Genomic DNA, 12,569 nt, shown 5'->3' with positions numbered 1-12,569 from the left:
TTAGATAGTCTATTTCTTCCTGTATAAGTTTTGAAAAATTGTGTTTTTCAAGGAGTTGATCCATTTCATCTAGGTTACCAAATTTGTGGACATAGAGTTGTTCATAGTATTCCTTTATTATTCTTTTAATATATGCTACAAGAAATCAATAGCAGATTAGATGATACTGAAAAATGGATCAGCAAACTGGAAGACAGAGTAGTGGGAATCACCTTAGCTGAATAGGAAAAAGAAAAAAAAAATTAAATGAGGATAGTTTGAGAGATCTCTGAGATAATATCAAACATACCAACATTTACATTCTAAAGTTTACAGAAGGAGAAAAGAGAGGGAAAGGACTAGATAATTTACTTGAAGATATAGTAGCTGAAAACTTCTCTAATATGGGAGAGGAAACAGACATCCAGGTCCAGGAAAGACAGAAAGTCCTAAATGAGATGAACCCAAAGAAGTTCACATCAAGACACATTATAATTAAAATATCAAAAATTAAAGATAAAGAGGAAATCTTAAAAGCAGCAGGAGAAAAGAAACTAGTTATGTGCAAAGAAATTCCTATAAGCATATCAGTTGACTTTTCAGCACTAACATTTACAAACCAAAAGGGAGTGGCATAATATATTTAAAGTAATGAAAGAAAAAAACCTACAGCAAAGAATACTCTAACCAGCAAGGCTATCATTTGTATTTGAAGGAGAGATAATGAGATTTACAGACAAGCAAAAGAAAGAGTTCAGAACCACTAAACCAACTTTACAAGAGATGTTAAAAGGACTTCTCTAAGTAAGAAAGAACAGACCACAGCTAGAAATATCAAAATTATGAAAGGAAAATCTCGTTCATTAAGGCAAATATACAGTAAGGTATAGATCAAAGGTTTAGATCTACTTATAGATTATAAGTAGATCAACCACTTATAATGCTAGTAAGAAGGTTAAGAGACAAAAGTAGCTAAAGGATATGAACAAAAAAAAAGAGGTAAAATGTGATGTCAAAAACATTAAATGTTGGGGGGTTGTTAAGAATACAGGGTTGTTTGAAGTCAAGTGATTGTCTTCTTAATATAACCACATATAGATATAAGTTGTTATATGTGAACCTCATAGTAACCACATAACAAAAACTTATGGGACTTCCCTGGTGGCACAGTTGTTAAGCAACTGCCTGTCAATGCAGGGGACACAGGTTTGAGCCCTGGCCTGGGAAGGTCCCACATGCCATGGAGCAACTAAGCCTGTGTGTCACAACTACTGAGCCTGCACTCTAGAGCCTGCAAGCCACAACTACTGAGCACATGTGCCACAACTACTGAAGCTGGCATGCCTAGAGCCCATGCTCCACAACAAGAGAATCCACTGCAATGAGAAACCCATGCACCAAAGTGAAGAGTAGTCCCCACTCACCACAAATAGAGAAAAGCTGGGCGCAGCAATGAAGATCCAACACAACTAAATATAAATAAATAAATAAATTTATTTTAAAAACCCTTATGATAGATATATGCACAAAGAAGAGAAAGGAATCCAAACACAACACTAAGGACAGTTATCAAATCACAAGGAAAGAGAGCAAAAGAAGAAAAGAACAAAAAAGAACACAAAAAGACTGAAACACTTAACAAAATGGCAATAAATACATGCCTGTGAATAATTACTTTAAATGTAAATGGACTAAATTCTCCAATCAATAAACAGAGAGTGGTGCTCGCTTCGGCAGCGCATATACTGGGGTTGGAGCGATACAGAGAAGATTAGCATGGCCCCTGCACCAGGATGACACGCGGGTTCGTGAAGCGTTCCATATTTAAAAAAACAAAAACAAAAAAACAGAGAGTGGCTGAATGGATTTAAATAAATGACTGATCTATATGCTGCTTACAAGAGACTCACTTCAGATCTAAAGACACTCACAAACTTAAAGTGAGAGGATGGAAAAAGGTGTTCCATGCGAATGGAAATGAAAGAAAACTGGGTAGTGATACTTATATCAGACAAAATAGACCTTAAAACAAAGACTGTAACAAGAGACAAAGAAGGGCATTATGTAATGATAAAGGGATCAATCCAAAAAGAGGATGTAACACTTGTAAATATCTATGCATGCAATATACAAACACTTAAATACATAAAACAATATTGACAGACATAAAGGGAGATATTGACAATAATACAATGGTAGTAGGGGACTTTAATACCCCACTTACATCAGTGGATAGATCATCTACAGAGAAAATCAACAAGGAAACACTGGCCTTTAATGACACATTAGATCAGATGAATTTAATAGATATATATAGAACATTTTATCCAAAAGCAGCAGAATACACATTTTTCTCAGTGCCCATGGAACATTCTTTAGGATAGATAACATGCTAAGCCACAAAATAAGTCTCAGTAAATTTAAGACAATTGAAATAATATCAAGTATCTTTTCTGACTACAACTCTATGAGACTAGAAATCAACAACAAGAAAAAACCTGCAAAACAAGTGGAGACTACACAATATGCTTGTTTACTACTACCACAAAAATCAGTGAGGAAATAAGAAAATACCTGGAGACAAATGAAAATGAAAACACGATTCAAAACCTATGGGAGTCAGCAAAAGCAGTTCTAAGAGGGAATTTTGTAGCAATTCAAGCTTACCTCAGGAAATAAGAAAAATCTCAAATAAACAACCTAACTTTACATCTAAAGGGACTAGATAAAGGAGAATAAAATGCCCAAATGTAGTAGAAGGAAAAAAAATCATAAAGATTAGAGCAGAAAAAATGAAATAAAGACTAAAAGAAATAAAAAAGATCAATGAAAGTAGGAGCTAGTTTTTTGAAAGATAAATAAAATTAAACCTTTAGCCAGACTTATCAAGAAAAAAGAGAGAGGGCCCAAATATATAATTTCAGAATAAAAGAGGATAAGTTACAACCAACAGCACAGAAATATGAAGGATCATAAAAGATTACTGTCAGTAATTATATGCTTTTAAAATGGACAACCTAGAAGAAATGGATACATTTCTGGAAACATACATTCTCCCAAGAGTGAATCAGGAAGAAATAGAAAATATATAAACAGATCAAGCATCACTGATTAAATTCAATCAATAATAATAATGTAAAAATCTCTCAATAAACAAAAGTGGAGGACCAGACATGTTCACAGTTGAATTCTACCAAACATTTAAAGAAGAGTTAACGCTCTTTAAAGTATTCCAAAATTGAAGAAGAAAAATGCCTTTGAATTCATTCTAACAGTCCAGCGTCACTCTGACGCAAAAACCAGAGAAAGACACCACAAAACAAGAAAATTACAGGCCAATATCAGTGATGAACACAGATGCAGAAATCCTCAACAAAATATTAGTGAACAGATTCAACAATACATTAAAAAGATCATACACCATGATTAATTTGGATTTATCCTAGTGATTTAAGGATGGTTCAATGTCCACAAGTCATTCAGTGTGATACACCAAGCTAACAAACTGAAGAATAAAAATCATGTGATCATCTCAATAGATGCAGAAAAGGCTTCTGGCAAAATTCAACATATATTTATGATAAAAACTCTCAACAGAGTGGGTATAAGGGAATACACTTCAACATAATAAATGCCATATATGAAAGACCTATAACCAACATCTTCATCAATGGTGAAAAGCTAAAAGTATTTCCTCTAAGGTCAGGAACAAGACAAGGATGCCCACTTTCACCTCTTTTATTCAACATAGTTTTGGAAGGCACAGCAATCAGACAAGAAAAAGAAATAAAAGGAATTCAATTTGGAAAGGAAGAAGTAGAACTGTCACTGTTTGCAGATGACATGATACTATATGTAGAAAATTCTAAAGATACCACTAAAAAACTATTAGAACTAATAAATTAATTTAGTAAAGTTACAAGATGCAAGATTAATTTACCGAAATCTGTTGAGTTTCTATACACTAACAAAGAACTATCAGGAAAATAAATTAAGAAAACAATCCCATTTACATTGCATCAATGAGAATAAAATGCTTAGGAGTAAATCTAACCAAGGAGGTAAAAGACTGATACTTGGAGAACTATAAGATATCGATGGCAGAAATTAAAAATTATACAAACAAATAGAAAGATATACCATGCTCATGACTGATATAATTAATAATTTTAAAATGACTATAAAACTCAAGGCAATCTACTGATTCAATGTAATCTCTATCAAAATATCAGTGACATTTTTCACAGAAGTAGAACAAATAATTCTAAAATTTGTATGGAAACACAAAATACCCTGATAGCCAAAGCAATCTTGAGAAAGAAGAAAAAGCTAGGCGTATTATGCTCTCTGATTTCAAAGTATACTACAAATCTACAGTAACAAAAAGAGTATTTTACTGGCACAAAAATAGACAAATAGGTCAATGGAACAAAATAGGGACCACAGAAATAAATTGATGCACATATGGGCAATTAATCTATGACAAAGGAGGCAAGAATATACAATGGGAAAAGACAACCTCTTCAATAAATGGTGTTGTGAAAACTGGACAGCTACATGGAAAAGAGTCAAACTGTACTGCTTTCTCAGGACATATACAATAATAAACTCAAAATGGATTAAAGACAAGTGTAAGACCTGAAACCACAAATATTCTTGAAATATCTTTGACATCAGTCTTAGCAATAGTTTTTTTGGATATGTCTTCTCCAGCAAAGAAAACAAAAGCAAAATTAACAAAGGACTGCATCAATCTAAAAAGTTTTTACACAGTGAAAGAAGCTATCAACCAAACAAAAATGCCACCTCCTGAATGGGAGAATATATTTGCAAACAGTATATCTGATGAGGTGTTAATATAAAAAAATATACAAATAACTCATACAACTCAACATCAAAAGAACAAACAGCATGATTAAAAAAATGGAGAGAGTATCTGAATAGACATTTTTCTAAAGAAAATATACAGATGGCCAACAGACACATAAAAAGATGCTAAACATTATTAATCACGAGGGAAACACAAATCAAAACCACGATGAAGTACCACCTTACACCTTTCAGAATAGACATCATCTAAAAGATGGCAAGTAATAAGTATTGGTGAGGTTGTGGAGAAAAGGGAACACTTGTGTGCTGTTTGTGAGATTATAAGTTGGTGCAGCCATAATGGAAGACAGTATGGATGTTCCTAAAATATTTAAAAATAGAACTGCCATATGATTCATTAACTTTACTTCTGGACATTTACCCAAAATAACAAAAACACTAATTTTAAAAGATGTATGCTCTCTAATGTGTATTGCAGCATTGTTTACAATAGCCAAGGTATGGAAACTACCTAAATGTTCATCAATAGACAAATGGAAAAAGAAGATGTAGTATATTTACACAATGGAATATTATTCAGTCATAAAAAATGAAATGTTGCCATTTGTGACAATGTGGATAAATCTAGAGGATGTTATGCTAAGTGAAATAAGTCAGACCAAGAAAGACAAATACAACACAATCTCATATATGCAATTATAAAAACAAAACAAACCAACAAACAAAATGAAACAAAAATAGACTCATAGATGCAGAGAACAAATTTGTGGTAGCCAGAAGGGAGAGTTTGTGGGGGTGTGAAATAGGTGAAGAGGATGAAGTGATACAAACCTCAACTATATAATAAATAAGTCATGGGGTTGTAATATATAGCATAAGGTATATGGTCAGCAATATTATAATAACTGTATGGGAAAAGATGGGACAGACTTATTGTGGTGATCATTCTATAATGTATGCAAATGTGATGAAACTAACATAATATTATATATCAACTATATCACAATTTAAATAAGTAAATAAATAATTTAAATCCTTGCCATCGTGTTATGTCATATCTTTTTCAAAAAAATTGTCTAAAATAACTACAATACATTGTCATATCTAAAGAAATTATCAATAGTATATCATATTCTATCTAGACCACATTACATTTTTTCTAGTTTTTAAACAAATATCACTTATTATGGATGATTTATTTGGATCATAATTTGAACAATGTCTTTGCATTTTATTCCATTTCTTAAGTTTTATTTAACAAGGAACCCCCATTCCTTCCCTTCTTTCCCATCATGTTATTGATCTCTCAAATAAACATGACTATTAACCTCAAGAGTGTTCAGCATTCCAGATTTGACCAATTACTTTTTCATGGTCTCATATGACAGATTTTTTCTATTCCTTATGTGTTTTTCAACCAACTTAGATATGGAAGTTGATTACTTTCAGGAATCAGGTTTTTGTTTTTTTTTGTTTGTTTTTTTTTGTTTTTTGGTTTTTTTTTGTTTTGTTTTTTTTTTTTAATCAAGAAATCTTCATTGAAGTATTATATATTTCATATTACATCACATCAAATGGCCAACAATGAAAGACTGTCCCAATTTAATGATGTTAAAATAAATTGGTAGGTTCATGTGTTGGTTATCTGATGTCAGATTCCTTATCAACAGTTCTTGCAAGGGTTTGTTTTAGCATCCATTGATAAATGCTGCCTGGATCAATATTTCACTAGGGGTTGCAAAATGGTGTTTCCAAATCTTATTTATTTAACATGTTCCACTGGAAACATTTTCACGATGGATCCTGTGTCCATTTATCATGACCCCATTGCTTTCTGGAACTACTAGACAATGCAGGCTTATTTTGTACAACTTTTGTCCCCAACCTCAAATCAACTATTTCTTCAAGCAGCCATGGTTCCCTTTAATGGATAATAGAAACTGTCTCAGCCCAGGTTCCTTAGTAAATAGATTTTGGTGCAATCTCAGGGCAGCACGAGTAAGGGAAATAGAAAGCGAAGCAGGAAAGAGTGAGAAGCAAGGTAAGATAATGTTTACTAAGGTTTTTGCTTTACGCTAAGCTTTGCTGGAGACATATCCTTGCCAAACACATCTGTGTGGCCATGTGGGAGTCTTCAGAAAGGCTTTACAAAAAAATCATGCTTTGGAACATCCATAAGAGGGAAAAGAAGGGAGTAAGTACATCTGTCTAGCTCCATTTTCTTTTATTTACCATTGGTCAATGTTCATCCCTAGGAATTAGTTTTTTGCACTTCTTTTCTGCATCATCTGAAACTTTTAGGAACTAGTTGGGAAGCCAGATTCTATGTCCTGCACTGTGATATTTTATCTGCATACAGGAGTTGTGAGAGGGACCAGAATCTTAGAGGTGTGCTTGGTTGGCCTAGCTCTGAGAGTGGCAAACAAATGGTAGTACCTGGTGCCTTAGGTCAAGGTGTTTGTTGGGCCCATGCAGTGGAACTGAGTGGACACGAAGGGAGTTAGTCAGTTGGGTGGCAGCTCAGGTGGAGCAAGCATCCTAGGGCTGGGAGGTATGTGAGGCCAAGGGAGTCAGGAGAGATACATATGGTATGTTTGGTATAGAAACTCATGATAATTTTAAAATATAATTTTAAGCAATATTTATTTTTTTACCTTATGAAAAGATCCATGCTTCAGCAAAATGATGTTATTCCTAGAAAGCAAAACCTAAGCTGTATGAGTTAGGATACTGCTAGAGAGCACACATAACTTCCATTACTTTCCATTAGCTGAAACTTCAGTTGACCATACTTAACTTAAAGAGAGGCTGGGAAATAAGGTTTAGCTGTATTCCTGGGGAGAGAGGTAAATGGGTTTTGGAGAGCCGGTTTTTGTCACATAGATAATGTTTAGCATTGGAATATTTCTAATGTATTGTAGTGATGGTCTTTTAAGTAGTTATTCGTTCTTGTCAGAGGTTAATATGTAATATGCCACAGAGATCACTGATGTAATATGTCACAGAAATCACAGATGTTTGGCCACAGGTAGCATTTTTCTGGTAACTGTCATGGCTTTAATTCAAAACTAGAAAATAGATGAAGCAATAAAAATAGGAAATTGGCCATCGCAGAATACTTGTGTTATGCTACAGCTGAATCACATGCTGATAAAACTTCGGTTGCTAACTTCTTTTACTATACTCTAACATTCAGGTCAAGAAGATATTGCTACTCCTCTATTATATAACGTTGAAATGTCAACATAAGGAGTAATTAATTTGCTTATTAAAACTGAAGTTCAGTTTTATGGTGGGAATAGCCAGCTATTCAGTGAATTTTATTTTGATCCATTTAATGTATTTGAATATAAAAATTTATTCTTGCATATTTATGAATCACTATATATTTTATAAAGATATGACTCAGTATTATTACTGTTACATAAATATTGGAAAACAAAGTAGAACACAACAATGTGGCATGATATATATTTTTCTAAGAACAAAAGTTTCTTTTATTAAAAGAAATAAGATGTAGTGCTGTGTACATCTCATTCTATCATATCAGGATGTACTAAATGTCTGTGTGTCTTCCTTTCAATGATGTAAAAATCAGTGGGTTCAGATGAAGGCAGACTGGTATTTCTACTGAAATGTTCTTCATCAGCACTTTACTTAATGGTTTTAACATCTACTAATAATCATTGCCTGAGTAAAGTATTTGTTATTTTTTAATTCTATGACTCCTTTTACATTTATTAACTGTGATTATTTTGTTTGCTTGTTTGTTTGTTTTTTTACCCTTTATCACATTGAGGAAGTTCCTTTCTATTCCTAGATTTTTAGTATTTTTGTCATGAAAGGGTGTTAGATTTTGTCAAATGCTTTTTTCTTTTTAGACTTTTTTTTTAAAATTATTTATTTTATTTTATTTTTTGGCTGTGTTGGGTCTTCGTTTCTGTGCAAGGGCTTTCTCTAGTTGTGGCAAGTGGGGGCCACTCTTCATCGCGGTGCGTGGGCCTCTCACTATCGCGGCCTCGCTTGTTGCGGAGCACAGGCTCCAGACACGCAGGCTCAGTAGTTGTGGCTCACGGGCTTAGTTGCTCCGCGGCATGTGGGATCTTCCCAGACCAGGGCACGAACCCGTGTCCCCTGCATTGGCAGGCAGATTCTCAACCACTGCGCCACCAGGGAAGCCCAACTGTGATTATTTTGTAAAGTAGAGCTATCCTTCATGAATTATTTGATTGTCCTGAAACACAGTCCCTATAGGAAAGGCAAAATAGAGACTTAAATTCTTTCCCTTTTTTATTTTATAGCAATTCGCAGAATGATGAATCTTGTATCCAGCAAAGAAAATCAATGATTTTGCATTTATTAGTGTGAAATAATAAATTTTTAGATATTATACATGTTTCAATTCATTGCTGTCATTGTTCTTTATGAGCTCAAGTTATCCTGTCTTTTCTAATGGGATGTGATTAAGCCTCCACTTAAATGATAGCCTTTATAACCACGATAAGGAGTCCCAATCTCATCCTGTACATTCCTACTGAGACCTTAAATCAGCTATTTCCCCAAGAATGTTTCTTTTAGTGGTGAATGGAATTTGGAAACCACAATTTGTGCACTGTTTATTCATTATTTGTATTATTTGTCCGTTACAGGTGTTCATTTTTCTTATAAACCTTTACAGTAAACAAAGCTAATAAACAGGCATTTTTAAGAAAAATGTTAAATAAACCATGAATTCATACTGATATTTCTAAGTCAAAGATTACAGGTTTTATTTTATATATGTATGTATCTCTATTCTTTTATTCTGAAAGTATACTCTTTTAATAATTTTAACATTTAAATGTACATACTGTCTATTTCAAAAACAATTATACTAATTATATTACTCACAAGAAGACCAATGAATGTAGATTAAGATGTGTGTGTGTGTGTGTGTGTGTGTGTGTGTGTTTTGTCCTTGGTATGTACATCTCATTAGAGGCATGACATGGGACATGACAATTCCATACTGTCAAAATACTGAATTGAAATACTTATCTTTGTGGTTATAATTCTTCTATAAAGAAAAAATTTAACTTCTCAATCACCTAACTGATATATAGTTAGTTTATTTTCCATTTATTCTTATTTTTTGGAGGTTGCTTTGTTTTTTCCTTTTTGTTTGATTTTTAAATTAATGTAAAACATTTATATAGTTCCAAACTCAAAACTATGAAACAAGTACATTGAGAAAGAGCTTCCTTGCATATTTGTTCCCACATCCAATTCTCCCCTTCCTTAGAAACTAACAATTTTTATTAGTTTTTAGTTTATTCTTCCATTATTTCTTTCAGAGAATATTAGCAAATATGTGTTTGTATTTTTCCCACTTCTTCCACAAAAGGGAGCATATGCTCACTGTTCTGCACCTTATTTATTCACCTAAAATTGCATATTTTTTGTAGTCTACCTTAGGAATATATCCCTTGACATGGGATTGCTAGGTCAGTGTGTAAATCCATATAAAATTTTATTAGTTATTGCCAAGTTCCCTTCAATAGAGCTGTATCATTTTGTGTTTGAGAAGATTTTGAAAATAAGAGTTCCCTTGTTTCTGACCTACTGAATCAGACTCTGAGCTTTAGGTTCCCGGGTGATTTGGATGATGGCCCTGGCTTTTGGAAGCTTGTTCTGAAGGAAATTTTAAAGTCCAACATGAAATTAAATCCAATCAATTGCTCACTTGATATGTGCTAGGTATTATGCTCGGCACTAGTGAGAGAAATTCTAAGATGAACATAATATAGTCTCCCTTGGAGGATCTCCTAGATAGTGGAGAAGAAATATTTATATACAAATCATTGTAACATCATGTGATTGCTGGTATAATAGAGATGTATACATGGTACTAAGAAAACACAGAAGTGCTGGCACAAAAACTCTGTCTATGAGAATTGTACCTGGTATAGATTGGGATATACTGCTCTTAGAAAAAGCAGAAGTATGTATTTAATAAACTGTTTACAAAACTCATTTAATGGATTCTTCTTGAGAATAAATAAACATGAGTTTAACTCTGAATTTATCTCATTTGTACTTGCTTCTTTGCTGGTTTACTCTTTGACATAGCTTCCAGTTTTCAAGTTGGAACTACCATGGACCTCTATAAAGATTTTTGAACCTAGGGTGATAACAACATGCAGAGTCCTAACATAGTGATATTTTCAGTGTGAAAACATTACCATAATTATGAGCATATTGTGGTCTGCATAAAATGTTACTCATTTAGTTGACAGGAGAGAAGATAAAAGACAATAAAAAGAGAATTATTTATTAAAAAGATCTAATGTTACAAGAACAGTACACAGAACTATTACCTGACTGTGCCTTCCACATGGTATATACCATTATATATAGTATATATACAGACTGCATACAATATATTTAACGGTTTGACATGGGGTCCACAGTACCTTCATTTGGGTATGCAAGGCATTCAATTTCATGAAATTTTTAATTATGAGGAGTCTTTTTTTCTTCAGAGTTCAACTGACGTTATATAAAAATACAGTCTGTTTAGTGATTTAAGACTGTGTGGTTACTATTCCATCCAAGAAAAAGCTGACTCAGTATAACGTACCTTGATAAGGAATGCTGTTCTGCTTTCTACAAAGTAACAAGTATGTAATACATAAGTACATAAACATTTTAAAACCCATTTTTAATAGGTTTATGATGCAAAATACATATTCTGTGCATGTTGCATGAAAACATCCGGTATCGCTGATTCCTGTAAGAATACATCAGACATTCTCTATTTAAATATTCTGTCAGATATACACCATCCATCAGCTAGTCAGAAATATTGGTTAATTTGAATTTGCCGTGTATTGACATTATATTTCATTGGGTTTTGTTTTATAAGAGTTTTAGTAATAATTCAATTCTTAAAGTCCACTAAGTCTAGTATGAAACACCATGGAAAACGAAGAAAATGATTTGATTCAACAAATATGAAGTAAAAGTTATTGCCCATTCTTTAATATTCTTGCTGCATCTTTTTCAGATGCACAATCTTCTCCTGCAAGCTATACCATACTTGGGGGGAACTCATATTTTGCCTGCTAAACAGTTACCATCCCTCTATATGCAAAGTCCAGCCTCTCCCACTCCAAAGGAGGTACTCAAGGAAGGCCACTTGGTTGTCATCATTCACAGGCTTTGATATTCACCATCCGTGGTAATTTACTACAATAATCTATTAACCAAAATAGTCTTCTAAATCACTTCTTGTTTGTTTAGGGTTGTCTTGGGCATAATCCGCCCCCCCACCCACCCAAAGAGGATGAGTAACCAACACAAACAGTGGTTCTGTGTCTCTGAACCCAATCTCTGAGGATGTTCAGAACAGAAACTCCAATCTCTCTTCTGGTTCTACAAGGATTAACCTCTAGAGCTGGCAGTTTGAGCTCAATACTGCTTCATTCTGCTTGCTGTTAAAGATGTGAATAGAATTAACAAGTTTAGATTTTATAAAGGAAAAGAAAAGAATCTACCTTTTGTTCTCATATTAACAACACCTGTAAAACAGTAGTTTCTCCAGGCTATTTTTTGGCATATGACTTTGCAATAACTATCCCTTCAGGCATCTTCTTGGGTCTAATGTGAACTCTGGCACGTTCTCATATTGGTTAGAATATCTGTAAAATATCATCACATAGAAAACTTTCACCTCACTTTCCAACAACTATCTAGGATCACTTAGGTTCAAGTTGAGTCCT

The 12,569-nt window shown here is 33.5% G+C and overlaps 1 non-coding gene across 1 annotated transcript; it reads left to right on the top strand.

The window, feature by feature from the left end:
• The first annotated feature begins 1,700 nt into the window (after positions 1–1,700).
• Positions 1,701–1,807, top strand: LOC114239027 (U6 spliceosomal RNA). Its single transcript, XR_003624228.1, has one exon. It is a non-coding gene; the product is annotated as a U6 spliceosomal RNA (small nuclear RNA).
• Positions 1,808–12,569: the final 10,762 nt, after the last annotated feature.

This window comes from Balaenoptera acutorostrata, chromosome 9 (assembly GCF_949987535.1).
Source record: "Balaenoptera acutorostrata chromosome 9, mBalAcu1.1, whole genome shotgun sequence".
NCBI classification, from domain to species: Eukaryota; Metazoa; Chordata; class Mammalia; order Artiodactyla; family Balaenopteridae; genus Balaenoptera; species Balaenoptera acutorostrata.
This window is presented reverse-complemented; position numbering and strand designations above follow the sequence as displayed.